Source organism: Dendrobates tinctorius, unplaced genomic scaffold, assembly GCF_039654945.1.
Source record: "Dendrobates tinctorius isolate UK_male_01 unplaced genomic scaffold, ASM3965494v1 ptg000011l, whole genome shotgun sequence".
Classification (NCBI taxonomy): domain Eukaryota; kingdom Metazoa; phylum Chordata; class Amphibia; order Anura; family Dendrobatidae; genus Dendrobates; species Dendrobates tinctorius.
In genome coordinates this window covers 32940347-32967379 of record NW_027361679.1, presented here as the reverse complement: position 1 = coordinate 32967379, position 27033 = coordinate 32940347, and positions in this window count along the sequence as shown.

The window sequence follows — 27033 nt, the reverse complement described above, 5'->3', positions numbered from 1 at the left end:
AGAATTTCTGAACACATTTGTGGACACTATTGGATTGTGTGAGGCCCAGTGAATATCACACCGCTATGTCACAGGCTCAATGTCGCAGGTGTGAAAAATGTCACTTAAGTACAAGGGGAGATGTAGAATTTCAGAACACACTTGTGGACACTGTTGGATTGTGTAAGGCCCAGTGAATATCACACCGCTATGTCACAGTTTCAATGTCGCAGGTGTGAAAAATGTCACTATAGGACAGGGGAGATGTACAATTTCTGAACACACTTGTGTACACTGTTGGATTGTGTGAGGCCCAGTGAATATCACACCGCTATGTCACAGTCTCAAAGTCGCAGGTGTGAAAAATGTCACTATAGGACAGGGGAGATGTAGAGTTTCTGAACACACTTGTGGACACTGTTGAATTGTGTGAGGCCCAGTGAATATCACACCGCTATGTCACAGGCTCAATGTCGAAGGTGTGAAAAATGTCACTATAGGACAGGGGATATGCAGAATTTCTGAACACACTTGTGGACACTGTTGGATTGTGTGAGGCCCAGTGAATATCACACCGCTATGTCACAGGCTTAATGTCGCAGGTGTGAAAAATGTCACTATAGGACAGGGGAGATGTAGAATTTCTGAACACACTTGTGGACACTGTTGGATTGTGTTAGGCCCAGTGAATATCACACCGGTATGTCACAGACTCAATGTCGCAGGTGTGAAAAATGTCACTATAGGACAGTGGATATGCAGAATTTCTGAACACACTTGTGGACACTGTTGGATTGTGTGAGGCCCAGTGAATATCACACCGCTATGTCACAGGCTTAATGTCGCAGGTGTGAAAAATGTCACTATAGGACAGGGGAGATGTAGAATTTCTGAACACACTTGTGGACACTGTTGGATTGTGTTAGGCCCAGTGAATATCACACCGCTATGTCACAGGCTCAATGTCGCAGGTGTGAAAAATTATCACTATAGGACAGGGGAGATGTAGAATTTCTGAACACACTTGTGGACGCTGTTGAATTGTGCGATGCCCAGTGAATATCACACCGCTATGTCACAGGCTCAATGTCGCAGGTGTGAAAAATGTCACTATAGGACAGGGGAGATGTAGAATTTCTGAACACACTTGTGGACACTGTTGGATTGTGTGAGGCCCAGTGAATATCACACCGCTATGTCACATGCTCAATGTCATAGGTGTGAAAAATGTCACTTAAGGACAAGGGGAGATGTAGAATTTCAGAACACACTTGTGGACACTGTTGGATTGTGTAAGGCCCAGTGAATATCACACCGCTATGTCACAGTCTCAATGTCGCAGGTGTGAAAAATGTCACTATAGGACAGGGGAGATGTAGAGTTTCTGAACACACTTGTGGACACTGTTGGATTGTGTGAGGCCCAGTGAATATCACACCGCTATGTCACAGGCTCAATGTCGAAGGTGTGAAAAATGTCACTATAGGACAGGGGATATGCAGAATTTCTGAACACACTTGTGTACACTGTTGGATTGTGTGAGGCCCAGTGAATATCACACCGCTATGTCACAGGCTTAATGTCGCAGATGTGAAAAATGTCACTATAGGACAGGGCAGATGTAGAATTTCTGAACACAATTGTGGACACTGTTGGATTGTGTTAGGCCCAGTGAATATCACACCGCTATGTCACAGGCTCAATGTCGCAGGTGTGAAAAATGTCACTATAGGACAGGGTTGATGTAGAATTTCTGAACACACTAGTGGACACTGTTGGATTGTGTGAGGCCCAGTGAATATCACACCGCTATGTCACAGTCTCAATGTCGCAGGTTTGAAAAATTATCACTATAGGACAGGGGAGAAGGAGAATTTCTGAACACACTTGTGGACACTGTTGGATTGTGTGAGGCCCAGTGAAAATCACACTGCTATGTCACAGGCTCAATGTCGCAGGTGTGAAAAATGTCACTATAGGACAGGGGAGATGTAGAATTTCTGAACACACTTGTGGACACTGTTGAATTGTGCGATGCCCAGTGAATATCACACCGCTATGTCACAGGCTCAATGTCGCAGGTGTGAAAAATGTCACTATAGGACAGGGGAGATGTAGAATTTCTGAACACATTTGTGGACACTATTGGATTGTGTGAGGCCCAGTGAATATCACACCGCTATGTCACAGGCTCAATGTCGCAGGTGTGAAAAATGTCACTTAAGGACAAGGGGAGATGTAGAATTTCAGAACACACTTGTGGACACTGTTGGATTGTGTAAGGCCCAGTGAATATCACACCGCTATGTCACAGTCTCAATGTCGCAGGTGTGAAAAATGTCACTATAGGACAGGGGAGATGTAGAGTTTCTGAACACACTTGTGGACACTGTTGAATTGTGTGAGGCCCAGTGAATATCACACCGCTATGTCACAGGCTCAATGTCGAAGGTGTGAAAAATGTCACTATAGGACAGGGGATATGCAGAATTTCTGAACACACTTGTGGACACTGTTGGATTGTGTGAGGCCCAGTGAATATCACACCGCTATGTCACAGGCTTAATGTCGCAGGTGTGAAAAATGTCACTATAGGACAGGGGAGATGTAGAATTTCTGAACACACTTGTGGACACTGTTGGATTGTGTTAGGCCCAGTGAATATCACACCGGTATGTCACAGACTCAATGTCGCAGGTGTGAAAAATGTCACTATAGGACAGGGGATATGCAGAATTTCTGAACACACTTGTGGACACTGTTGGATTGTGTGAGGCCCAGTGAATATCACACCGCTATGTCACAGGCTTAATGTCGCAGGTGTGAAAAATGTCACTATAGGACAGGGGAGATGTAGAATTTCTGAACACACTTGTGGACACTGTTGGATTGTGTAAGGCCCAGTGAATATCACACCACTAAGTCACAGGCTCAATGTCGCAGGTGTGAAAAATTATCACTATAGGACAGGGGAGATGTAGAATTTCTGAACACACTTGTGGACGCTGTTGAATTGTGCGATGCCCAGTGAATATCACACCGCTATGTCACAGGCTCAATGTCGGAGGTGTGAAAAATGTCACTATAGGACAGGGGAGATGTAAAATTTCTGAACACACTTGTGGACACTGTTGGAATGTGTGAGGCCCAGTGAATATCACACCGCTATGTCACAGTCTCAATGTCGCAGATGTGAAAAATGTCACTATAGGACAGGGGAGATGTAGAATTTCTGAACACACTTGTGGACAATGTTGGATTGTGTGAGGCCCAGTGAATATCACACCGCTATGTCACATGCTCAATGTCATAGGTGTGAAAAATGTCACTTAAGGACAAGGGGAGATGTAGAATTTCAGAACACACTTGTGGACACTGTTGGATTGTGTAAGGCCCAGTGAATATCACACCGCTATGTCACAGGCTCAATGTCGCAGGTGTGAAAAATGTCACTATAGGACAGGGGAGATGTAGAATTTCTGAACACACTTGTGGACACTGTTGAATTGTGCGATGCCCAGTGAATATCACACCGCTATGTCACAGGCTCAATGTCGCAGGTGTGAAAAATGTCACTATAGGACAGGGGAGATGTAGAATTTCTGAACACATTTGTGGACACTATTGGATTGTGTGAGGCCCAGTGAATATCACACCGCTATGTCACAGGCTCAATGTCGCAGGTGTGAAAAATGTCACTTAAGTACAAGGGGAGATGTAGAATTTCAGAACACACTTGTGGACACTGTTGGATTGTGTAAGGCCCAGTGAATATCACACCGCTATGTCACAGTTTCAATGTCGCAGGTGTGAAAAATGTCACTATAGGACAGGGGAGATGTACAATTTCTGAACACACTTGTGTACACTGTTGGATTGTGTGAGGCCCAGTGAATATCACACCGCTATGTCACAGTCTCAAAGTCGCAGGTGTGAAAAATGTCACTATAGGACAGGGGAGATGTAGAGTTTCTGAACACACTTGTGGACACTGTTGAATTGTGTGAGGCCCAGTGAATATCACACCGCTATGTCACAGGCTCAATGTCGAAGGTGTGAAAAATGTCACTATAGGACAGGGGATATGCAGAATTTCTGAACACACTTGTGGACACTGTTGGATTGTGTGAGGCCCAGTGAATATCACACCGCTATGTCACAGGCTTAATGTCGCAGGTGTGAAAAATGTCACTATAGGACAGGGGAGATGTAGAATTTCTGAACACACTTGTGGACACTGTTGGATTGTGTTAGGCCCAGTGAATATCACACCGGTATGTCACAGACTCAATGTCGCAGGTGTGAAAAATGTCACTATAGGACAGTGGATATGCAGAATTTCTGAACACACTTGTGGACACTGTTGGATTGTGTGAGGCCCAGTGAATATCACACCGCTATGTCACAGGCTTAATGTCGCAGGTGTGAAAAATGTCACTATAGGACAGGGGAGATGTAGAATTTCTGAACACACTTGTGGACACTGTTGGATTGTGTTAGGCCCAGTGAATATCACACCGCTATGTCACAGGCTCAATGTCGCAGGTGTGAAAAATTATCACTATAGGACAGGGGAGATGTAGAATTTCTGAACACACTTGTGGACGCTGTTGAATTGTGCGATGCCCAGTGAATATCACACCGCTATGTCACAGGCTCAATGTCGCAGGTGTGAAAAATGTCACTATAGGACAGGGGAGATGTAGAATTTCTGAACACACTTGTGGACACTGTTGGATTGTGTGAGGCCCAGTGAATATCACACCGCTATGTCACATGCTCAATGTCATAGGTGTGAAAAATGTCACTTAAGGACAAGGGGAGATGTAGAATTTCAGAACACACTTGTGGACACTGTTGGATTGTGTAAGGCCCAGTGAATATCACACCGCTATGTCACAGTCTCAATGTCGCAGGTGTGAAAAATGTCACTATAGGACAGGGGAGATGTAGAGTTTCTGAACACACTTGTGGACACTGTTGGATTGTGTGAGGCCCAGTGAATATCACACCGCTATGTCACAGGCTCAATGTCGAAGGTGTGAAAAATGTCACTATAGGACAGGGGATATGCAGAATTTCTGAACACACTTGTGGACACTGTTGGATTGTGTGAGGCCCAGTGAATATCACACCGCTATGTCACAGGCTTAATGTCGCAGATGTGAAAAATGTCACTATAGGACAGGGCAGATGTAGAATTTCTGAACACAATTGTGGACACTGTTGGATTGTGTTAGGCCCAGTGAATATCACACCGCTATGTCACAGGCTCAATGTCGCAGGTGTGAAAAATGTCACTATAGGACAGGGTTGATGTAGAATTTCTGAACACACTAGTGGACACTGTTGGATTGTGTGAGGCCCAGTGAATATCACACCGCTATGTCACAGTCTCAATGTCGCAGGTTTGAAAAATTATCACTATAGGACAGGGGAGAAGGAGAATTTCTGAACACACTTGTGGACACTGTTGGATTGTGTGAGGCCCAGTGAAAATCACACTGCTATGTCACAGGCTCAATGTCGCAGGTGTGAAAAATGTCACTATAGGACAGGGGAGATGTAGAATTTCTGAACACACTTGTGGACACTGTTGAATTGTGCGATGCCCAGTGAATATCACACGGCTATGTCACAGGCTCAATGTCGCAGGTGTGAAAAATGTCACTATAGGACAGGGGAGATGTAGAATTTCTGAACACATTTATGGACACTGTTGGATTGTGTGAGGCCCAGTGAATATCACACCGCTATGTCACAGGCTCAATGTCGCAGGTGTGAAAAATGTCACTTAAGGACAAGGGGAGATGTAGAATTTCAGAACACACTTGTGGACACTGTTGGATTGTGTAAGGCCCAGTGAATATCACACCGCTATGTCACAGTTTCAATGTCGCAGGTGTGAAAAATGTCACTATAGGACAGGGGAGATGTACAATTTCTGAACACACTTGTGGACACTGTTGGATTGTGTGAGGCCCAGTGAATATCACACCGCTATGTCACAGGCTCAATGTCGCAGGTATGAAAAATGTCACTATAGGACAGGGGATATGCAGAATTTCTGAACACACTTGAGGACACTGTTGGATTGTGTGAGGCCCAGTGAATATCACACCGCTATGTCACAGGCTTAATGTCGCAGGTGTGAAAAATGTCACTATAGGACAGGGGAGATGTAGAATTTCTGAACACACTTGTGGACACTGTTGGATTGTGTGAGGCCCAGTGAATATCACACCGCTATGTCACAGTCTCAATGGCGCAGGTGTGAAAAATTATCACTATAGGACAGGGGAGATGTAGAATTTCTGAACACACTTGTGGAGACTGTTGAATTGTGCGATGCCCAGTGAATATCACACCGCTATGTCACAGGCTCAATGTCGCAGGTGTGAAAAATGTCACTATAGGACAGGGGAGATGTAGAATTTCTGAACACACTTGTGGACACTGTAGGATTGTGTGAGGCAAAGTGAATATCACACCGCTATGTCACAGGCTCAATGTCGTAGGTGTGAAAAATGTCACTATAGGACAGGGGAGATGTAGAATTTCTGAACACACTTTTGGACACTGTTGGATTGTGTGAGGCCCAGTGAATATGACACCGCTATGTCACAGGCTCAATGTCGCAGGTGTGAAAAATGTCACTATTGGACAGGGGAGATGTAGAATTTCTGAACACACTTGTGGACACTGTTGGATTGTGTGAGGCCCAGTGAATATCACACCGCTATTTCACAGGCTCAATGTCACAGGTGTGAAAAATGTCACTATAGGACAGGGGAGATGTAGAATTTCTGAACACACTTGTGGACACTGTTGGATTGTGTGAGGCCCAGTGAATATCACACCGCTATGTCACAGGCTCAAGGTCGTAGGTGTGAAAAATGTCACTATAGGACAGGGGAGATGTAGAATTTCTGAACACACTTGTGGACACTGTTGGATTCTGTGAGGCCCAGTGAATATCACACTGCTATGTCACAGTCTCAATGTCGCAGATGTGAAAAATGTCACTATAGGACAGGGGAGATGTAGAATTTCTGAACACACTTGTGGACACTGTTGGATTGTGTGAGGCCCAGTGAATATCACACCGCTATGTCACAGGCTCAATGTCGCAGGTGTGAAAAATGTCATTTAAGTACAAGGGGAGATGTAGAATTTCAGAACAAACTTGTGGACACTGTTGGACTGTGTAAGGCCCAGTGAATATCACACCGCTATGTCACAGTCTCAATGTCGCAGGTGTGAAAAATGTTACTATAGGACAGGGGAGATGTAGAATTTCAGAACACTCTTGTGGACACTGTTGGATTGTGTGAGGCCCAGTGAATATCACACCGCTATGTCACAGGCTCAATGTCGCAGGTGTGAAAAATGTCACTATAGGACAGGGGATATGCAGAATTTCTGAACACACTTGTGGACACTGTTGGATTGTGTGAGGCCCAGTGAATATCACACCGCTATGTCACAGGCTTAATGTCGCAGGTGTGAAAAATGTCACTATAGCACAGGGGAGATGTAGAATTTCTGAACACACTTGTGGACACTGTTGGATTGTGTTAGGCCCAGTGAATATCACACTGCTATGTCACAGGCTCAATGTCGCAGGTGTGAAAAATGTCACTATAGGACAGGGGAGATGTAGAATTTCTGAACACACTTGTGGACACTGTTGGATTGTGTGAGGCCCAGTGAATATCACACGCTATGTCACAGTCTCAATGTTGCAGGTGTGAAAAATGTCACTATAGGACAGGGGAGATGTAGAATTTCTGAACACACTTGTTGACACTGTTGGATTGTGTAAGGCCCATTGAATATCACACCGCTATGTCACAGTTTCAATGTCGCAGGTGTGAAAAATGTCACTATAGGACAGGGGAGATGTACAATTTCTGAACACACTTGTGGACACTGTTGGATTGTGTGAGGCCCAGTGAATATCACACCGCTATGTCACAGGCTCAATGTCGCATGTGTGAAAAATGTCACTATCGGACAGGGGATATGCAGAATTTCTGAACACATTTGTGGACACTGTTGGATTGTGTGAGGCCCAGTGAATATCACACCGCTATGTCACAGGCTTAATGTCGCAGGTGTGAAAAATGTCACTATAGGACAGGGGAGATGTAGAATTTCTGAACACACTTGTGGACACTGTTGGATTGTGTGAGGCCCAGTGAATATCACACCGCTATGTCACAGGCTCAATGTCGTAGGTGTGAAAAATGTCACTATAGGACAGGGGAGATGTAGAATTTCTGAACACACTTGTGGACACTGTTGGATTGTGTGAGGCCCAGTGAATATGACACCGCTATGTCACAGGCTCAATGTCGCAGGTGTGAAAAATGTCACTATAGGACAGGGGAGATGTAGAATTTCTGAACACACTTGTGGACACTGTTGGAATGTGTGAGGCCCAGTGAATATCACACCGCTATGTCACAGTCTCAATGTCGCAGATGTGAAAAATGTCACTATTGGACAGGGGAGATGTAGAATTTCTGAACACACTTGTGGACACTGTTGGATTGTGTGAGGCCCAGTGAATATCACACCGCTATTTCACAGGCTCAATGTCACAGGTGTGAAAAATGTCACTATAGGACAGGGGAGATGTAGAATTTCTGAACACACTTGTGGACACTGTTGGATTGTGTGAGGCCCAGTGAATATCACACCGCTATGTCACAGGCTCAAGGTCGTAGGTGTGAAAAATGTCACTATAGGACAGGGGAGATGTAGAATTTCTGAACACACTTGTGGACACTGTTGGATTCTGTGAGGCCCAGTGAATATCACACTGCTATGTCACAGTCTCAATGTCGCAGATGTGAAAAATGTCACTATAGGACAGGGGAGATGTAGAATTTCTGAACACACTTGTGGACACTGTTGGATTGTGTGAGGCCCAGTGAATATCACACCGCTATGTCACAGGCTCAATGTCGCAGGTGTGAAAAATGTCATTTAAGTACAAGGGGAGATGTAGAATTTCAGAACAAACTTGTGGACACTGTTGGACTGTGTAAGGCCCAGTGAATATCACACTGCTATGTCACAGGCTCAATGTCGCAGGTGTGAAAAATGTCACTATAGGACAGGGGAGATGTAGAATTTCTGAACACACTTGTGGACACTGTTGGATTGTGTGAGGCCCAGTGAATATCACACGCTATGTCACAGTCTCAATGTTGCAGGTGTGAAAAATGTCACTATAGGACAGGGGAGATGTAGAATTTCTGAACACACTTGTTGACACTGTTGGATTGTGTAAGGCCCATTGAATATCACACCGCTATGTCACAGTTTCAATGTCGCAGGTGTGAAAAATGTCACTATAGGACAGGGGAGATGTACAATTTCTGAACACACTTGTGGACACTGTTGGATTGTGTGAGGCCCAGTGAATATCACACCGCTATGTCACAGGCTCAATGTCGCATGTGTGAAAAATGTCACTATCGGACAGGGGATATGCAGAATTTCTGAACACATTTGTGGACACTGTTGGATTGTGTGAGGCCCAGTGAATATCACACCGCTATGTCACAGGCTTAATGTCGCAGGTGTGAAAAATGTCACTATAGGACAGGGGAGATGTAGAATTTCTGAACACACTTGTGGACACTGTTGGATTGTGTGAGGCCCAGTGAATATCACACCGCTATGTCACAGGCTCAATGTCGTAGGTGTGAAAAATGTCACTATAGGACAGGGGAGATGTAGAATTTCTGAACACACTTGTGGACACTGTTGGATTGTGTGAGGCCCAGTGAATATGACACCGCTATGTCACAGGCTCAATGTCGCAGGTGTGAAAAATGTCACTATAGGACAGGGGAGATGTAGAATTTCTGAACACACTTGTGGACACTGTTGGAATGTGTGAGGCCCAGTGAATATCACACCGCTATGTCACAGTCTCAATGTCGCAGATGTGAAAAATGTCACTATTGGACAGGGGAGATGTAGAATTTCTGAACACACTTGTGGACACTGTTGGATTGTGTGAGGCCCAGTGAATATCACACCGCTATTTCACAGGCTCAATGTCACAGGTGTGAAAAATGTCACTATAGGACAGGGGAGATGTAGAATTTCTGAACACACTTGTGGACACTGTTGGATTGTGTGAGGCCCAGTGAATATCACACCGCTATGTCACAGGCTCAAGGTCGTAGGTGTGAAAAATGTCACTATAGGACAGGGGAGATGTAGAATTTCTGAACACACTTGTGGACACTGTTGGATTCTGTGAGGCCCAGTGAATATCACACTGCTATGTCACAGTCTCAATGTCGCAGATGTGAAAAATGTCACTATAGGACAGGGGAGATGTAGAATTTCTGAACACACTTGTGGACACTGTTGGATTGTGTGAGGCCCAGTGAATATCACACCGCTATGTCACAGGCTCAATGTCGCAGGTGTGAAAAATGTCATTTAAGTACAAGGGGAGATGTAGAATTTCAGAACAAACTTGTGGACACTGTTGGACTGTGTAAGGCCCAGTGAATATCACACCGCTATGTCACAGTCTCAATGTCGCAGGTGTGAAAAATGTTACTATAGGACAGGGGAGATGTAGAATTTCAGAACACTCTTGTGGACACTGTTGGATTGTGTGAGGCCCAGTGAATATCACACCGCTATGTCACAGGCTCAATGTCGCATGTGTGAAAAATGTCACTATCGGACAGGGGATATGCAGAATTTCTGAACACATTTGTGGACACTGTTGGATTGTGTGAGGCCCAGTGAATATCACACCGCTATGTCACAGGCTCAATGTCGCAGGTGTGAAAAATGTCACTATAGGACAGGGAAGATGTAGAATTTCTGAACACACTTGTGGACACTGTTGGATTGTGTGAGGACCAGTGAATATCACACCGCTATGTCACAGGCTCAATGTCACAGGTGTGAAAAATGTCACTATAGGACAGGGGAGATATAGAATTTCTGAACACACTTGTGGACACTGTTGGATTGTGTGAGGCCCAGTGAATATCACACCGCTATGTCACAGGCTCAAGGTCGTAGGTGTGAAAAATGTCACTATAGGACGGGGAGATGTAGAATTTCTGAACACACTTGTGGACACTGTTGGAATGTGTGAGGCCCAGTGAATATCACACCGCTATGTCACAGTCTCAATGTCGCAGATGTGAAAAATGTCACTATAGGACAGGGGAGATGAAGAATTTCTGAACACACTTGTGGACAATGTTGGATTGTGTGAGGCCCAGTGAATATCACACCGCTATGTCACATGCTCAATGTCATAGGTGTGAAAAATGTCACTTAAGGACAAGGGGAGATGTAGAATTTCAGAACACACTTGTGGACACTGTTGGATTGTGTAAGGCCCAGTGAATATCACACCGCTATGTCACAGTCTCAATGTCGCAGGTGTGAAAAATGTCACTATAGGACAGGGGAGATGTAGAGTTTCTGAACACACTTGTGGACACTGTTGGATTGTGTGAGGCCCAGTGAATATCACACCGCTATGTCACAGGCTTAATGTCGCAGGTGTGAAAAATGTCACTATAGGACAGGGGAGATGTAGAATTTCTGAACACACTTGTGGACACTGTTGGATTGTGTTAGGCCCAGTGAATATCACACCGCTATGTCACAGGGTCAATGTCGCAGGTGTGAAAAATGTCACTATAGGACAGGGGAGATGTAGAATTTCTGAACACACTAGTGGACACTGGTGGATTGTGTGAGGCCCAGTGAACATCACACCGCTATGTCACAGTCTCAATGTCGCAGGTTTGAAAAATTATCACTATAGGACAGGGGAGATGTAGAATTTCTGAACACACTTGTGGACACTGTTGGATTGTGTGAGGCCCAGTGAATATCACACCGCTATGTCACAGGCTCAATGTCGCAGGTGTGAAAAATGTCACTATAGGACAGGGGGATGTAGAATTTCTGAACACACTTGTGGACACTGTTGAATTGTGCGATGCCCAGTGAATATCACACCGCTATGTCACAGGCTCAATGTCGCAGGTGTGAAAAATGTCACTATAGGACAGGGGAGATGTAGAATTTCTGAACACATTTGCGGACACTAATGGATTGTGTGAGGCCCAGTGAATATCACTCCGCTATGTCACAGGCTCAATGTCGCAGGTGTGAAAAATGTCACTTAAGGACAAGGGGAGATGTAGAATTTCAGAACACACTTGTGGACACTGTTGGATTGTGTAAGGCCCAGTGAATATCACACCGCTATGTCACAGTTTCAATGTCGCAGGTGTGAAAAATGTCACTATAGGACAGGGGAGATGTACAATTTCTGAACACACTTGTGGACACTGTTGGATTGTGTGAGGCCCAGTGAATATCACACCGCTATGTCACAGTCTCAATGTCGCAGGTGTGAAAAATGTCACTATAGGACAGGGGAGATGTAGAGTTTCTGAACACACTTGTGGACACTGTTGAATTGTGTGAGGCCCAGTGAATATCACACCGCTATGTCACAGGCTCAATGTCGAAGGTGTGAAAAATGTCACTATAGGACAGGGGATATGCAGAATTTCTGAACACACTTGTGGACACTGTTGGATTGTGTGAGGCCCAGTGAATATCACACCGCTATGTCACAGGCTTAATGTCGCAGGTGTGAAAAATGTCACTATAGGACAGGGGAGATGTAGAATTTCTGAACACACTTGTGGACACTGTTGGATTGTGTTAGGGCCAGTGAATATCACACCGGTATGTCACAGACTCAATGTCGCAGGTGTGAAAAATGTCACTATAGGACAGGGGATATGCAGAATTTCTGAACACACTTGTGGACACTGTTGGATTGTGTGAGGCCCAGTGAATATCACACCGCTATGTCACAGGCTTAATGTCGCAGGTGTGAAAAATGTCACTATAGGACAGGGGAGATGTAGAATTTCTGAACACACTTGTGGACACTGTTGGATTGTGTTAGGCCCAGTGAATATCACACCGCTATGTCACAGGCTCAATGTCGCAGGTGTGAAAAATTATCACTATAGGACAGGGGAGATGTAGAATTTCTGAACACACTTGTGGACAATGTTGGATTGTGTGAGGCCCAGTGAATATCACACCGCTATGTCACATGCTCAATGTCATAGGTGTGAAAAATGTCACTTAAGGACAAGGGGAGATGTAGAATTTCAGAACACACTTGTGGACACTGTTGGATTGTGTTAGGCCCAGTGAATATCACACCGCTATGTCACAGGCTTAATGTCGCAGGTGTGAAAAATGTCACTATAGGACAGGGGAGATGTAGAATTTCTGAACACACTTGTGGACACTGTTGGATTGTGTTAGGCCCAGTGAATATCACACCGCTATGTCACAGGCTCAATGTCGCAGGTGTGAAAAATTATCACTATAGGACAGGGGAGATGTAGAATTTCTGAACACACTTGTGGACAATGTTGGATTGTGTGAGGCCCAGTGAATATCACACCGCTATGTCACAGTCTCAAAGTCGCAGGTGTGAAAAATGTCACTATAGGACAGGGGAGATGTACAATTTCTGAACACACTTGTGGACACTGTTGGATTGTGTGAGGCCCAGTGAATATCACACCGCTATGTCACAGTCTCAAAGTCGCAGGTGTGAAAAATGTCACTATAGGACAGGGGAGATGTAGAGTTTCTGAACACACTTGTGGACACTGTTGAATTGTGTGAGGCCCAGTGAACATCACACCGCTATGTCACAGGCTCAATGTCGAAAGTGTGAAAAATGTCACTATAGGACAGGGGATATGCAGAATTTCTAAACACACTTGTGGACACTGTTGGACTGTGTGAGGCCCAGTGAATATCACACCGCTATGTCACAGGCTTAATGTCGCAGGTGTGAAAAATGTCACTATAGGACAGGGGAGATGTAGAATTTCTGAACACACTTGTGGACACTGTTGGATTGTGTTAGGGCCAGTGAATATCACACCGGTATGTCACAGACTCAATGTCGCAGGTGTGAAAAATGTCACTATAGGACAGGGGATATGCAGAATTTCTGAACACACTTGTGGACACTGTTGGATTGTGTGAGGCCCAGTGAATATCACACCGCTATGTCACAGGCTTAATGTCGCAGGTGTGAAAAATGTCACTATAGGACAGGGGAGATGTAGAATTTCTGAACACACTTGTGGACACTGTTGGATTGTGTTAGGCCCAGTGAATATCACACCGCTATGTCACAGGCTCAATGTTGCAGGTGTGAAAAATTATCACTATAGGACAGGGGAGATGTAGAATTTCTGAACACACTTGTGGACGCTGTTGAATTGTGCGATGCCCAGTGAATATCACACCGCTATGTCACAGGCTCAATGTCGCAGGTGTGAAAAATGTCACTATAGGACAGGGGAGATGTAGAATTTCTGAACACACTTGTGGACACTGTTGGATTGTGTGAGGCCCAGTGAATATCACACCGCTATGTCACAGGCTCAATGTCGTAGGTGTGAAAAATGTCACTATAGGACAGGGGAGATGTAGAATTTCTGAACACACTTGTGGACACTGTTGGATTGTGTGAGGCCCAGTGAATATGACACCGATATGTCACAGGCTCAATGTCGCAGGTGTGAAAAATGTCACTATAGGACAGGGGAGATGTAGAATTTCTGAACACACTTGTGGACACTGTTGGATTGTGTTAGGCCCAGTGAATATCACACCGCTATGTCACAGGCTCAATGTCGCAAGTGTGAAAAACTATCACTATAGGACAGGGGAGATGTAGAATTTCTGAACACACTTGTGGACACTGTTGAATTGTGCGATGCCCAGTGAATATCACACCGCTATGTCACAGGCTCAATGTCGCAGGTGTGAAAAATGTCACTATAGGACAGAGGAGATGTAGAATTTCTGAACACACTTGTGGACACTGTTGGATTGTGTGAGGCCCAGTGAATATCACACCGCTATGTCACAGGCTCAATGTCGTAGGTGTGAAAAATGTCACTATAGGACAGGGGAGATGTAGAATTTCTGAACACACTTGTGGACACTGTTGGATTGTGTGAGGCCCAGGGAATATGACACCGCTATGTCACAGGCTCAATGTCGCAGGTGTGAAAAATGTCACTATAGGACAGGGGCGATGTAGAATTTCTGAACACACTTGTGGACACTGTTGGATTGTGTGAGGCCCAGTGAATATCACACCGCTATGTCACAGGCTCAATGTCACAGGTGTGAAAAATGTCACTATAGGACAGGGGAGATGTAGAATTTCTGAACACACTTGTGGACACTGTTGGATTGTGTGAGGCCCAGTGAATATCACACCGCTATGTCACAGGCTCAAGGTCGTAGGTGTGAAAAATGTCACTATAGGACAGGGGAGATGTAGAATTTCTGAACACACTTGTGGACACTGTTGGAATGTGTGAGGCCCAGTGAATATCACACCGCTATGTCACAGTCTCAATGTCGCAGATGTGAAAAATGTCACTATAGGACAGGGGAGATGTAGAATTTCTGAACACACTTGTGCACAATGTTGGATTGTGTGAGGCCCAGTGAATATCACACCGCTATGTCACATGCTCAATGTCATAGGTGTGAAAAATGTCACTTAAGGACAAGGGGAGATGTAGAATTTCAGAACACACTTGTGGACACTGTTGGATTGTGTAAGGCCCAGTGAATATCACACCGCTATGTCACAGGCTCAATGTCGCAGGTGTGAAAAATGTCACTATAGGACAGGGGAGATGTAGAATTTCTGAACACACTTGTGGACACTGTTGAATTGTGCGATGCCCAGTGAATATCACACCGCTATGTCACAGGCTCAATGTCGCAGGTGTGAAAAATGTCACTATAGGACAGGGGAGATGTAGAATTTCTGAACACATTTGTGGACACTATTGGATTGTGTGAGGCCCAGTGAATATCACACCGCTATGTCACAGGCTCAATGTCGCAGGTGTGAAAAATGTCACTTAAGGACAAGGGGAGATGTAGAATTTCAGAACACACTTGTGGACACTGTTGGATTGTGTAAGGCCCAGTGAATATCACACCGCTATGTCACAGTTTCAATGTCGCAGGTGTGAAAAATGTCACTATAGGACAGGGGAGATGTACAATTTCTGAACACACTTGTGGACACTGTTGGATTTTGTGAGGCCCAGTGAATATCACACCGCTATGTCACAGTCTCAATGTCGCAGGTGTGAAAAATGTCACTATAGGACAGGGGAGATGTAGAGTTTCTGAACACACTTGTGGACACTGTTCAATTGTGTGAGGCCCAGTGAATATCACACCGCTATGTCACAGGCTCAATGTCGAAGGTGTGAAAAATGTCACTATAGGACAGGGGATATGCAGAATTTCTGAACACACTTGTGGACACTGTTGGATTTTGTGAGGCCCAGTGAATATCACACCGCTATGTCACAGGCTCAATGTCGTAGGTGTGAAAAATGTCACTATAGGACAGTGGAGATGTAGAATTTCTGAACACACTTGTGGACACTGTTGGATTGTGTGAGGCCCAGTGAATATGACATCGCTATGTCACAGGCTCAATGTCGCAGGTGTGAAAAATGTCACTATAGGACAGGGGAGATGTAGAGTTTCTGAACACACTTGTGGACACTGTTGGATTGTGTGAGGCCCAGTGAATATCACACCGCTATGTCACAGTCTCAATGTCGCAGGTGTGAAAAATGTCACTATAGGACAGGGGAGATGTAGAATTTCTGAACACACTTGTGGACACTGTTGGATTGTGTGAGGCCCAGTGAATATCACACCGCTATGTCACAGGCTCAATGTCACAGGTGAGAAAAATGTCACTATAGCACAGGGGAGATGTAGAATTTCTGAACACACTTGTGGACACTGTTGCATTGTGTTAGGCCCAGTGAATATCACACCGCTATGTCACAGGCTCAATGTCGCAGGTGTGAAAAATGTAACTATAGGACAGGGGAGATGTAGAATTTCTGAACACACTTGTGGACACTGTTGGATTGTGTGAGGCCCAGTGAATATCACACCGCTATGTCACAGTCTCAATATTGCAGGTGTGAAAAATTATCACTATAAGACAGGGGAGATGTAGAATTTCTGAACACACTTGTGGACACTGTTGGATTGTGTGAGGCCAAGTGAATATCACACCGCTATGTCACAGGCTCAATGTCGCAGGTGTGAAAAATGTCACTATAGGACAGGGGAGATGTAGAATTTCTGAACACACTTGTGGACACTGTTGAATTGTGCGATGCCCAGTGAATATCACACCGCTATGTCACAGGCTCAATGTCGCAGGTGTGAAAAATGTCACTATAGGACAGGGGAGATGTAGAATTTCTGAACACACTTGTGGAGACTGTTGGATTTTGTGAGGCCCAGTGAATATCACACCGCTATGTCACAGGCTCAATGTCGTAGGTGTGAAAAATGTCACTATAGGACAGTGGAGATGTAGAATTTCTGAACACATTTGTGGACACTGTTGGATTGTGTGAGGCCCAGTGAATATGACATCGCTATGTCACAGGCTCAATATCGCAGGTGTGAAAAATGTCACTATAGGACAGGGGAGATGTAGAGTTTCTGAACACACTTGTGGACACTGTTGGATTGTGTGAGGCCCAGTGAATATCACACCGCTATGTCACAGGCTCAATGTCGCAGGTGTGAAAAATGTCACTATAGGACAGGGGAGATGTAGAATTTCTGAACACACTTGTGGACACTGTTGGAATGTGTGAGGCCCAGTGAATATCACACCGCTATGTCACAGTCTCAATGTCGCAGATGTGAAAAATGTCACTATAGGACAGGGGAGATGTAGAATTTCTGAACACACTTGTGGACAATGTTGGATTGTGTGAGGCCCAGTGAATATCACACCGCTATGTCACATGCTCAATGTCATAGGTGTGAAAAATGTCACTTAAGGACAAGGGGAGATGTAGAATTTCAGAACACACTTGTGGACACTGTTGGATTGTGTAAGGCCCAGTGAATATCACACCGCTATGTCACAGTCTCAATGTCGCAGGTGTGAAAAATGTCACTATAGGACAGGGGAGATGTAGAGTTTCTGAACACACTTGTGGACACTGTTGGATTGTGTGAGGCCCAGTGAATATCACACCGCTATGTCACAGGCTCAATGTCGAAGGTGTGAAAAATGTCACTATAGGACAGGGGATATGCAGAATTTCTGAACACACTTGTGGACACTGTTGGATTGTGTGAGGCCCAGTGAATATCACACCGCTATGTCACAGGCTTAATGTCGCAGGTGTGAAAAATGTCACTATAGGAAAGGGGAGATGTAGAATTTCTGAACACACTTGTGGACACTGTTGGATTGTGTTAGGCCCAGTGAATATCACACCGCTATGTCACAGGCTCAATGTCGCAGGTGTGAAAAATTATCACTATACGACAGGGGAGACGTAGAATTTCTGAACACACTGGTGGACACTGTTGAATTGTGCGATGCCCAGTGAATATCACACCGCTATGTCACAGGCTCAATGTCGCAGGTGTGAAAAATGTCACTATAGGACAAGGAAGATGTAGAATTTCTGAACACACTTGTGGACACTGTTGGATTGTGTGAGGCCCAGTGAATATGACACCGCTATGTCACAGGCTCAATGTCGCAGGTGTGAAAAATGTCACTATAGGACAGGGGAGATGTAGAATTTCTGAACACACTTGTGGACACTGTTGGATTGTGTGAGGCCCAGTGAATATCACACCGCTATGTCACAGGCTCAATGTCACAGGTGTGAAAAATGTCACTATAGGACAGGGGAGATGTAGAATTTCTGAACACACTTGTGGACACTGTTGGATTGTGTGAGGCCCAGTGAATATCACACCGCTATGTCACAGGCTCAAGGTCGTAGGTGTGAAAAATGTCACTATAGGACAGGGGAGATGTAGAATTTCTGAACACACTTGTGGACACTGTTGGAATGTGTGAGGCCCAGTGAATATCACACCGCTATGTCACAGTCTCAATGTCGCAGATGTGAAAAATATCACTATAGGACAGGGGAGATGTAGAGTTTCTGTACACACTTGTGGACACTGTTGGATTGTGTGAGGCCCAGTGAATATCACACCGCTATGTCACAGGCTCAATGTCGAAGGTGTGAAAAATGTCACTATAGGACAGGGGATATGCAGAATTTCTGAACACACTTGTGGACACTGTTGGATTGTGTGAGGCCCAGTGAATATCACACCGCTATGTCACAGGCTTAATGTCGCAGGTGTGAAAAATGTCACTATAGGACAGGGGAGATGTAGAATTTCTGAACACACTTGTGGACACTGTTGGATTGTGTAAGGCCCAGTGAATATCACAACGCTATGTCACAGGCTCAATGTCGCAGGTGTGAAAAATGTCACTATAGGACAGGGGAGATGTAGAATTTCTGAACACACTTGTGGACACTGTTGAATTGTGCGATGCCCAGTGAATATAACACCGCTATGTCACAGGCTCAATGTCGCAGGTGTGAAAAATGTCACTATAGGACAGGGGAGATGTAGAATTTCTGAACACATTTGTGGACACTATTGGATTGTGTGAGGCCCAGTGAATATCACACCGCTATGTCACAGGCTCAATGTCGCAGGTGTGAAAAATGTCACTTAAGGACAAGGGGAGATGTAGAATTTCAGAACACACTTGTGGACACTGTTGGATTGTGTAAGGCCCAGTGAATATCACACCGCTATGTCACAGTTTCAATGTCGCAGGTGTGAAAAATGTCACTATAGGACAGGGGAGATGTACAATTTCTGAACACACTTGTGGACACTGTTGGATTGTGTGAGGCCCAGTGAATATCACACCGCTATGTCACAGTCTCAATGTCGCAGGTGTAAAAAATGTCACTATAGGACAGGGGAGATGTAGAGTTTCTGAACACACTTGTTGACACTGTTGAATTGTGTGAGGCCCAGTGAATATCACACCGCTATGTCACAGGCTCAATGTCGAAGGTGTGAAAAATGTCACTATAGGACAGGGGATATGCAGAATTTCTGAACACACTTGTGGACACTGTTGGATTGTGTGAGGCCCAGTGAATATCACACCGCTATGTCACAGGCTTAATGTCGCAGGTGTGAAAAATGTCACTATAGGACAGGGGAGATGTAGAATTTCTGAATACACTTGTGGACACTGTTGGATTGTGTTAGGGCCAGTGAATATCACACCGGTATGTCACAGACTCAATGTCGCAGGTGTGAAAAATGTCACTATAGGACAGGGGATATGCAGAATTTCTGAACACACTTGTGGACACTGTTGGATTGTGTGAGGCCCAGTGAATATCACACCGCTATGTCACAGGCTTAATGTCGCAGGTGTGAAAAATGTCACTATAGGACAGGGGAGATGTAGAATTTCTGAACACACTTGTGGACACTGTTGGATTGTGTTAGGCCCAGTGAATATCACACCGCTATGTCACAGGCTCAATGTCGCAGGTGTGAAAAATTATCACTATAGGACAGGGGAGATGTAGAATTTCTGAACACACTTGTGGACGCTGTTGAATTGTGCGATGCCCAGTGAATATCACATCGCTATGTCACAGGCTCAATGTCGCAGGTGTGAAAAATGTCACTATAGGACAGGGGAGATGTAGAATTTCTGAACACACTTGTGGACACTGTTGGATTGTGTGAGGCCCAGTGAATATCACACCGCTATGTCACAGGCTCAATGTCGTAGGTGTGAAAAATGTCACTATAGGACAGGGGAGATGTAGAATTTCTGAACACACTTGTGGACACTGTTGGATTGTGTGAGGCCCAGTGAATATGACACCGCTATGTCACAGGCTCAATGTCTCAGGTGTGAAAAATGTCACTATAGGACAGGGGAGATGTAGAATTTCTGGACACAATTGTGGACACTGTTGGATTGTGTTAGGCCCAGTGAATATCACACCGCTATGTCACAGGCTCAATGTCGCAAGTGTGAAAAACTATCACTATAGGACAGGGGAGATGTAGAATTTCTGAACACACTTGTGGACACTGTTGAATTGTGCGATGCCCAGTGAATATCACACCGCTATGTCACAGGCTCAATGTCGCAGGTGTGAAAAATGTCACTATAGGACAGGGGAGATGTAGAATTTCTGAACACACTTGTGGACACTGTTGGATTGTGTGAGGCCCAGTGAATATCACACCGCTATGTCACAGGCTCAATGTCGTAGGTGTGAAAAATGTCACTATAGGACAGGGGAGATGTAGAATTTCTGAACACACTTGTGGACACTGTTGGATTGTGTGAGGCCCAGGGAATATGACACCGCTATGTCACAGGCTCGATGTCGCAGGTGTGAAAAATGTCACTATAGGACAGGGGAGATGTAGAATTTCTGAACACACTTGTGGACACTGTTGGATTGTGTGAGGCCCAGTGAATATCACACCGCTATGTCACAGGCTCAATGTCACAGGTGTGAAAAATGTCACTATAGGACAGGGGAGATGTAGAATTTCTGAACACACTTGTGGACACTGTTGGATTGTGTGAGGCCCAGTGAATATCACACCGCTATGTCACAGGCTCAAGGTCGTAGGTGTGAAAAATGTCACTATAGGACAGGGGAGATGTAGAATTTCTGAACACACTTGTGGACACTGTTGGAATGTGTGAGGCCCAGTGAATATCACACCGCTATGTCACAGTCTCAATGTCGCAGATCTGAAAAATGTCACTATAGGACAGGGGAGATGTAGAATTTCTGAACACACTTGTGGACAATGTTGGATTGTGTGAGGCCCAGTGAATATCACACCGCTATGTCACATGCTCAATGTCATAGGTGTGAAAAATGTCACTTAAGGACAAGGGGAGATGTAGAATTTCAGAACACACTTGTGGACACTGTTGGATTGTGTAAGGCCCAGTGAATATCACACCGCTATGTCATAGGCTCAATGTCGCAGGTGTGAAAAATGTCACTATAGGACAGGGGAGATGTAGAATTTCTGAACACACTTGTGGACACTGTTGAATTGTGCGATGCCCAGTGAATATCACACCGCTATGTCACAGGCTCAATGTCGCAGGTGTGAAAAATGTCACTATAGGAGAGGGGAGATGTAGAATTTCAGAACACACTTGTGGACACTGTTGGATTGTGTAAGGCCCAGTGAATATCACACCGCTATGTCACAGTTTCAATGTCGCAGGTGTGAAAAATGTCACTATAGGACAGGGGAGATGTACAATTTCTGAACACACTTGTGGACACTGTTGGATTGTGTGAGGCCCAGTGAATATCACACCGCTATGTCACAGTCTCAATGTCGCAGGTGTGAAAAATGTCACTATAGGACAGGGGAGATGTAGAGTTTCTGAACACACTTGTGGACACTGTTGAATTGTGTGAGGCCCAGTGAATATCACACCGCTATGTCACAGGCTCAATGTCGAAGGTGTGAAAAATGTCACTATAGGACAGGGGATATGCAGAATTTCTGAACACACTTGTGAACACTGTTGGATTGTGTGAGGCCCAGTGAATTTCACACCGCTATGTCACAGGCTTAATGTCGCAGGTGTGAAAAATGTCACTATAGGACAGGGGAGATGTAGAATTTCTGAACACACTTGTGGACACTGTTGGATTGTGTTAGGCCCAGTGAATATCACACCGGTATGTCACAGACTCAATGTCGCAGGTGTGAAAAATGTCACTATAGGACAGGGGATATGAAGAATTTCTGAACACACTTGTGGACACTGTTGGATTGTGTGAGGCCCAGTGAATATCACACCGCTATGTCACAGGCTTAATGTCGCAGGTGTGAAAAATGTCACTATAGGACAGGGGAGATGTAGAATTTCTGAACACACTTGTGGACACTGTTGGATTGTGTTAGGCCCAGTGAATATCACACCGCTATGTCACAGGCTCAATGTCGCAGGTGTGAAAAATTATCACTATAGGACAGGGGAGATGTAGAATTTCTGAACACACTTGTGGACGCTGTTGAATTGTGCGATGCCCAGTGAATATCACACCGCTATGTCACAGGCTCAATGTCGCAGGTGTGAAAAATGTCACTATAGGACAGGGGAGATGTAGAATTTCTGAACACACTTGTGGACACTGTTGGAATGTGTGAGGCCCAGTGAATATCACACCGCTATGTCACAGTCTCAATGTCGCAGATGTGAAAAATGTCACTATAGGACAGGGGAGATGTAGAATTTCTGAACACACTTGTGGACAATGTTGGATTGTGTGAGGCCCAGTGAATATCACACCGCTATGTCACATGCTCAATGTCATAGGTGTGAAAAATGTCACTTAAGGACAAGGGGAGATGTAGAATTTCAGAACACACTTGTGGACACTGTTGGATTGTGTAAGGCCCAGTGAATATCACACCGCTATGTCACAGGCTCAATGTCGCAGGTGTGAAAAATGTCACTATAGGACAGGGGAGATGTAGAATTTCTGAACACACTTGTGGACACTGTTGAATTGTGCGATGCCCAGTGAATATCACACCGCTATGTCACAGGCTCAATGTCGCAGATGTGAAAAATGTCACTATAGGACAGGGGAGATGTAAAATTTCTGAACAAATTTGTGGACACTATTGGATTGTGTGAGGCCCAGTGAATATCACACCGCTATGTCACAGGCTCAATGTCGCAGGTGTGAAAAATGTCACTTAAGGACAAGGGGAGATGTAGAATTTCAGAACACACTTGTGGACACTGTTGGATTGTGTAAGGCCCAGTGAATATCACACCGCTATGTCACAGTTTCAATGTCGCAGGTGTGAAAAATGTCACTATTGGACAGGGGAGATGTAGAATTTCTGAACACACTTGTGGACACTGTTGGAATGTGTGAGGCCCAGTGAATATCACACCGCTATGTCACAGTCTCAATGTCGCAGATGTGAAAAATGTCACTATAGGACAGGGGAGATGTAGAATTTCTGAACACACTTGTGGACAATGTTGGATTGTGTGAGGCCCAGTGAATATCACACCGCTATGTCACATGCTCAATGTCATAGGTGTGAAAAATGTCACTTAAGGACAAGGGGAGATGTAGAATTTCAGAACACACTTGTGGACACTGTTGGATTGTGTAAGGCCCAGTGAATATCACACCGCTATGTCACAGGCTCAATGTCGCAGGTGTGAAAAATGTCACTATAGGACAGGGGAGATGTAGAATTTCTGAACACACTTGTGGACACTGTTGAATTGTGCGATGCCCAGTGAATATCACACCGCTATGTCACAGGCTCAATGTCGCAGGTGTGAAAAATGTCACTATAGGACAGGGGAGATGTAAAATTTCTGAACAAATTTGTGGACACTATTGGATTGTGTGAGGCCCAGTGAATATCACACCGCTATGTCACAGGCTCAATGTCGCAGGTGTGAAAAATGTCACTTAAGGACAAGGGGAGATGTAGAATTTCAGAACACACTTGTGGACACTGTTGGATTGTGTAAGGCCCAGTGAATATCACACCGCTATGTCACAGTTTCAATGTCGCAGGTGTGAAAAATGTCACTATAGGACAGGGGAGATGTAGAATTTCTGAACACACTTGTGGACACTGTTGGATTGTGTGAGGCCCAGTGAATATCACACCGCTATGTCACAGTCTCAAAGTCGCAGGTGTGAAAAATGTCACTATAGGACAGGGGAGATGTAGAGTTTCTGAACACACTTGTGGACACTGTTGAATTGTGTGAGACCCAGTGAATATCACACCGCTATGTCACAGGCTCAATGTCGAAGGTGTGAAAAATGTCACTATAGGACAGGGGATATGCAGAATTTCTGAACACACTTGTGGACACTGTTGGATTGTGTGAGGCCCAGTGAATATCACACCGCTATGTCACAGGCTTAATGTCGCAGGTGTGAAAAATGTCACTATAGGACAGGGGAGATGTACAATTTCTGAACATACTTGTGGACACTGTTGGATTGTGTTAGGCCCAGTGAATATCACACCGGTATGTCACAGACTCAATGTCGCAGGTGTGAAAAATGTCACTATAGGACAGGGGATATGCAGAATTTCTGAACACACTTGTGGACACTGTTGGATTGTGTGAGGCCCAGTGAATATCACACCGCTATGTCACAGGCTTAATGTCGCAGGTGTGAAAAATGTCACTATAGGACAGGGGAGATGTAGAATTTCTGAACACACTTGTGGACACTGTTGGATTGTGTTAGGCCCAGTGAATATCACACCGCTATGTCACAGGCTCAATGTCGCAGGTGTGAAAAATTATCACTATAGGACAGGGGAGATGTAGAATTTCTGAACATACTTGTGGACGCTGTTGAATTGTGCGATGCCCAGTTAATATCACACCGCTATGTCACAGGCTCAATGTCGCAGGTGTGAAAAATTTCACTATAGGACAGGGAAGATGTAGAATTTCTGAACACACTTGTGGACACTGTTGGATTGTGTGAGGCCCAGTGAATATCACACCGCTATGTCACATGCTCAATGTCATAGGTGTGAAAAATGTCACTTAAGGACAAGGGGAGATGTAGAATTTCAGAACACACTTGTGGACACTGTTGGATTGTGTAAGGCCCAGTGAATATCACACCGCTATGTCACAGTCTCAATGTCGCAGGTTTGAAAAATTATCACTATAGGACAGGGGAGAAGTAGAATTTCTGAACACACTTGTGGACACTGTTGGATTGTGTGAGGCCCAGTGAAAATCACACTGCTATGTCACAGGCTCAATGTCGCAGGTGTGAAAAATGTCACTATAGGACAGGGGAGATGTAGAATTTCTGAACACACTTGTGGACACTGTTGAATTGTGCGATGCCCAGTGAATATCACACGGCTATGTCACAGGCTCAATGTCGCAGGTGTGAAAAATGTCACTATAGGACAGGGGAGATGTAGAATTTCTGAACACATTTATGGACACTGTTGGATTGTGTGAGGCCCAGTGAATATCACACCGCTATGTCACAGGCTCAATGTCGCAGGTGTGAAAAAAGTCACTTAAGGACAAGGGGAGATGTAGAATTTCAGAACACACTTGTGGACACTGTTGGATTGTGTAAGGCCCAGTGAATATCACACTGCTATGTCACAGTTTCAATGTCGCAGGTGTGAAAAATGTCACTATAGGACAGGGGAGATGTACAATTTCTGAACACACTTGTGGACACTGTTGGATTGTGTGAGGCCCAGTGAATATCACACCGCTATGTCACAGGCTCAATGTCGCAGGTATGAAAAATGTCACTATAGGACAGGGGATATGCAGAATTTCTGAACACACTTGAGGACACTGTTGGATTGTGTGAGGCCCAGTGAATATCACACCGCTATGTCACAGGCTTAATGTCGCAGGTGTGAAAAATGTCACTATAGGACAGGGGAGATGTAGAATTTCTGAACACACTTGTGGACACTGTTGGATTGTGTGAGGCCCAGTGAATATCACACCGCTATGTCACAGTCTCAATGGCGCAGGTGTGAAAAATTATCACTATAGGACAGGGGAGATGTAGAATTTCTGAACACACTTGTGGAGACTGTTGAATTGTGCGATGCCCAGTGAATATCACACCGCTATGTCACAGGCTCAATGTCGCAGGTGTGAAAAATGTCACTATAGGACAGGGGAGATGTAGAATTTCTGAACACACTTGTGGACACTGTAGGATTGTGTGAGACAAAGTGAATATCACACCGCTATGTCACAGGCTCAATGTCATAGGTGTGAAAAATGTCAATATAGGACAGGGGAGATGTAGAATTTCTGAACACACTTTTGGACACTGTTGGATTGTGTGAGGCCCAGTGAATATGACACCGCTATGTCACAGGCTCAATGTCGCAGGTGTGAAAAATGTCACTATTGGACAGGGGAGATGTAGAATTTCTGAACACACTTGTGGACACTGTTGGATTGTGTGAGGCCCAGTGAATATC